This window comes from Drosophila hydei, unplaced genomic scaffold, assembly GCF_003285905.1.
Source record: "Drosophila hydei strain 15085-1641.00,03,60 unplaced genomic scaffold, DhydRS2 tig00000682-arrow-arrow-pilon, whole genome shotgun sequence".
NCBI classification, from domain to species: domain Eukaryota; kingdom Metazoa; phylum Arthropoda; class Insecta; order Diptera; family Drosophilidae; genus Drosophila; species Drosophila hydei.
In genome coordinates, this window is record NW_022045787.1 from 9,486 (window position 1) to 15,257 (window position 5,772).

A 5,772-nucleotide genomic window follows, 5' to 3' on the forward strand; every position below is an offset into this window, starting at 1 on the left:
GGTGACATTGAAATTGAAAAACTTTCCTATAACCTTATGCGGAATGATAAAGCGTACATCACTTTCAACATTACCACCTTTTATTCCTTGTATTGATAAATGAAGCGTGATCCAGTTTTCAGCTAATGCTGCTTGCTTTTGGGCTGGATGAGGAAGGTCTCGAACATCAAGACAATGTCCAAATTCCTGGTAATTAAATTCCGTAAAGCGAAATACATTTCAATCTATTTGAAATTATTCCAATGAGCTTTCAAAAATAATATGCAATTGACAGTCAACCAATGAGCTAAGCAAATAAAATAAATCCGGAAGTGCCTCACATAAATCCTAAATTGAGCGCGTACCAACCCATTAAACGACTTGGCTTTTAATAGCTTGGTCGGTGAGTTCTCGCATATCCACATCGCGGCTTTACCTCTCATATATATGGCTCATGTTCTTGGGCAGCTGGACATGTAGTGGTGCGGCTCACTGAGAATAGCAACGTCTATCCGTTTTTCTCTTACATACTGTACAAGTACCTGTGCAACTTTAATTTCATTTCAATTCTTTTAATCAAATCATATTGTGGTATAAATTGTATGAACATAACGTAATGGCCTGGCGATTGGCCGCACAATAATCCAATTATCTTATTGTTACGATACAATGCGAGTAATTAGGAATTTGAATAAATCTCTTAACCCCTTATAACCTAATTATCTCTTACGATGTCTGAAGTGGACTATACAACTTAGTAACTTAAATACTTCTTAATATTATAAATCAATTAAATTTAATATGAATATATGGTCAGATCACGATATACCGATTTTAAATACATTCAAAGAGGTTTAGAATGAAGTACCGAAACTGTGTAAAATAAGAAGCCTCCCTAAAAAAGGTGTGTCTATAAATGCACCGAACATTTACATTTCTACTGTTCAAGTCTCTGGCATCTCTAATATGATGTAGTTGCACTCCCCTGGTGACAATTTCGAAAAAATCCTAACACTATAATGCCAGAGTGTTACATTTAAAATTTCAAGTCTCTAACTGCAATAGCGGTGAAATAGTTTTCCCTGTCGTTATATGCATTATACAAAATTAATATTCTTTTAACGTAAATGACGCTGAGCCCGATGTCACGATTAAGGGTTCAAGGTAGCAAGACAGTCCCGCCTATACGAAGGTAAAACGAAATGGGGATTTGAACAAAGCTGGTAAAATTAGTTGAGATAAGCTGATAACAGCTTTGGTATGGTCATTGTACAAAATTAATACTCTTTTACTTCGCACATAAAGGCGATACCAGCAATGCCACGATTAAGAGTTCAAGGTAGCAAGACGGTCCCGCCTATACGAAAGGGAAATGAAATGGAGATGTGAACAAAGCTGGTTAAATTAGTTGCTATAAGCTGTTAACAGCTTTGTTAAAAGTGTATTGTGTGAATTTTGGTATTATTTGCTTATTATTAACTATTCTTCGTATTTTTCTTGTCTCTTTCGTCATCGCTAAAATCATTCTGGATGTTATCATGTAATAGGTACTCAACGCTACTACAATCACTAATGGAAAAACCTTTGCAATGGGATGTTTAGAGGTAATTTTTTTGTGTATTGATAAAATAAAATACTATAAGCTTTTTCTACTAAGCTACATAAGTATATTTTTATGCAATTGAATATTTAAAAAGCAGATATATACTATGAATTAACAATATATACCAAGAATTCAGTAGATAAAATCCTGTTCAACAAATTGGATGGCTTATATGATTATATTTTGGTTCAACTTATATTTGTATTTTTAAATTATAATACTCTTAACAAATTTAATTTACCAATGTCAAATATTTAATATTAAATTTCGATAAATTTATAGTATATATGAAATTAAATTTGAATTATTTTGATGGCCAATTACAGTGGGATTTCAATTTTTAGCTTTTGGTTCTTTCGACTTTAAGATGGTTAGTTCATACCCAGACATAATTATGTTATTAATGTTTGATGATTTTCTAAACTAATGAAAATAATAGAAAAAGAAATGAGTATGTATTGTATTAAGTAACTTATTATATTCAATGTCAATCCGTCAGGTCCTCCAGACTTCGTTCAGCGTACTCCCACATAAAAGCTGTCATTAGCTGTGTTCCCATTATAAAATTCGGTACGCTAATTGTTTCGTTAACTGAGCCACCAAAACAATCATTCCTTGCAATAGGCAAGACTAGCACATTCTTCTGTAAACAATGTTGAAACACAGAAGGGGCTAATAGTACACCACCATCCCGAATAAATTTGGGATTAGTGTTGTAGGTACGATTCATTGCGCGAAAAGCTGCTTGATACTCAGGACTGTCACAGCGTCCAGTCCATGATGGGATTACTAACTTCTCACATAACTTCATCTTATTTGGAGACCCTCTGTACCCATACATTTCCAAGATGCTGTTGCAAAGCATTTGTTATCTGGTCTGATTTCTGATTGGGTGACATTGAAATTGAAAACATTCCTATAACCTTATGCGGAATAATGAAGAGTACATCACTTTCAACATTACCATCTTTTATTACATGTATTGATAAATGAGGCGTGATCCAGTTTTTAGCTAATGCTGCTTGCTTTTGAGCTTGATGAGGAAGGTCTTGAATATCAAGACAATGTCCTAATTCGTGGTAATTAAATTCCGTAAAGCGCAATACATTTCGATCTATTTGAAATTATTCCAATGAGCTTTCAAAAAGAATATGCAATTGACAGTCAACCAATGAGCTAAGCAAATAAAATAAATCCGGAAGTGCCTCATATAAAGTCCCACTGTGTTCGCAGCTACTTAATGATCGATTTGCACACTCAACTTCTAAATGATAGTATATCAGCCCTCTGGAGCCATATACAATACATGGAGTAATATTGCTTTGCCAACGCCTTGTAGCCATCACAACGCAGGATACTTCACGAAAAAAGCTAATACGCTGTTGTAGCACATCTTGCAAGCCTAAACTGCCGCTATGAGCCATACTTTCAATAAGGAATACAATATTAATTGGAAGTCGTAGGCCAGCATCTCAATATGCCTGTATTGCATTCAGCCAGCACATAAGAGGTCCTTTATCAAGCGCAACACCTCGTCCATATAAAAAATTTCCTACTTCAGACATGACAAAGGGATCAGTAACCCAACCGTCTTCTAGCAATGCTTCCTCTACATCAAGATTACCATACACTAAAATTGTCGGCTTCTCTGAACTATTCTTAAGAATTCCAATAATAATTTTGGGCATACGTATGATTTTCAAAGTACCAGGTAATATTTGCATACCCATATGTTCACCAAATGCTATTACATTCAATGCAACTAGTCGCTTTAGAATCCATTCAATAGCACGATCCAGTTCATCACGTATATCTCGAGTGGAGACCGTCTCGTGACCCACTAATTCCCATAAATCATTAATATAGCATTCACGTTTGATTAATATAACTTCAAAAAGGCGGATAAGAGGATTATTTGGTATTGTTGGTAAATACTTCGGTTGTATATACTCTGTCGAACTATTAAAATGTTGACCTATTGCTAAAGAAAATATTTACAATTAATTTTTTCAGTTTACAAAAAAAGAATGATTTTTGAAAAACCTGTATGCTGTAGTTTTCAAATTTAAACTATAAAACAAAGCTTTCCAATAATGCTCTAGCACTGACTACTGGATAACTCAAGCAACCATAGGCGACTCAAAAGATTACATGTCTTAGACCTACTCCCCAGAAATAGATAAATATGTAAAGTAGGTAAATGTATGGATTGATCTCATTGGAGCCCAAGCCATTGGGTTAAGTAATATTATTGTTAACAAATTTGTTTATTGTCTAGTATAAGACAGATTTAAAATAAAAACAGCAATTAAAAACAAGAAAACTTTAATCGGGGAGCCCGACTAGGAAAAACCCTGTTCCCAGTCCTGCGTTTTTTAATATTTTCCGTAGTTTGTATCGAGTATTAAAAAAATTCAAATTTAAATTTAAAGTTAAGTAGCGGCTAATAACTCAGCACAATTCAATCGCAATTTTGATTCTTCGAATAGAAAAGAATACACGCATTTGAATGTATGCCTGCACACTCATTGGAAAAATGCGTGCGCGTGGCGCTGCTGACATGTGCTTTTGAATAATAACTTCTGTATTACATAGTGGATTTTAATGATATTTTCAGCATATGCTCTACATATTCATAGATATGCAAAGGCCATTACATATTGGCCTTATTTCCAACTGAACTTAAATTTTGGGGAATTTTGGAGCCGGTATCCAAAATCCAACAAAAATTGTATAAAATATGTATAAAACTAGTTCTTAAGACGTCCGACATATATTTTATTAACTGCATTTCAATCATGTTTTTATTCGATAACAATTAAATGTGAATAGTTATCGAATATTTGAAACAAACTCGACACAGACACAGACACAGACACACACACGCACACACGCACACACACACAGACACAGACAGAAACAGACAGACACACACACAGACAGAGACACACCCACATACAATACTCCATCATACATTGCATTTCTTTGGGGAACTCTGGCAGACACTAATTACTAATTTTTCTGAGATATTTAGGGATATTGTATCGAGCCAGCGCCTCAAATATCATATCCCAGTTGGCCGTAATGAACGCATTTTTTACATCCAGAGTCGCTATGGTGCTGCACTACTTCACGCCATGCTTCCATTTGGTACCTTCGATTGCTGAAGTTGAAAGGTCCAAGACTTTGCCCAAAGCGTCCGCTGTTGATCTAGCCTTTCTGAAGCCAAATTAATTTGGAGAGTAGGCCACCGCCGTTAGCGATTGCCAAATTGGGCGCGTACCAACAACAACTTGGCTTTTGATAGCTTGGTCGTTGAGTTCTCGCATTCTATACTAGTAGATCCTGTGCAGCTACGCAGTTATTTTTTGGACAGCTTCTCAGTATGAGGGTCACTTAAAGCTGTCTGCTGTCAGTTGGCTCCACGTTTTGGGGTTTCACGCAAGTTTTCGATATGTGGCCCATCTCTCCGTACCTGAAGCAATCACTTCTTAAGCTTTCATCGCTGGTGCAGTTTACCGCGAAATGGCTATAGTCCATGCAATTGAAGATGCGTTTAGGTTGCTCTACCGCGCAAATTCGGCATACAACCCATCGAATCCGCACTTTCGACAGCTCGAGAAGGGCTCTGGCCTTACACACAGGGAGCCGGAGCAATTTTATTGAAACCGCCGATAATGAGCAGTCTGTCACTGCTTCATTGATTGCTTCGGAGATCTCCTCTTTGCAGGCCAGTTCGCCCAAGTCACGAATCTCGATGATTTGTTTCGGTCAGCGTTTTTACAACTACTCTATTTCCCAGGGCCTTGCCAACAGCTTGTTGGAGCACCTCAGCGCACTGCTCCGGCTTCCTCTTCCAGACTTCGCTCAGCATACTTCCACATTAAAGCTGTCATTAGCTGTGTTCCCATTTTATAATTCGGTACGCTAATTCTTTCGTGAACTGGCCAACCAAAACAATCATTCGTTGCAATAGGCAAGACTAGCACATTCTTCTGTAAACAACGTTGAAACACAGAAGGGGCTAATAGTGCACCACCATCCCGAATAAAGTTGGGATTTGTGTTGTAGGTACGATTCATTGCGCGAAAAGCTGCTTGATACTCAGGACTGTCACAGCTTCCAATCCATGATGGGATTACTAACTTCTCACATAACTTCACCTTATTTGGAGACCCTCTGTACCCATA

General features: G+C 36.8%; 1 pseudogene; it reads right to left on the reverse strand.

Annotated features, from left to right (window-relative positions):
- Nucleotides 1–1,859: 1,859 nt before the first annotated feature.
- On the reverse strand, nucleotides 1,860–3,570 carry LOC115483171 (annotated as a pseudogene).
- Nucleotides 3,571–5,772: the final 2,202 nt, after the last annotated feature.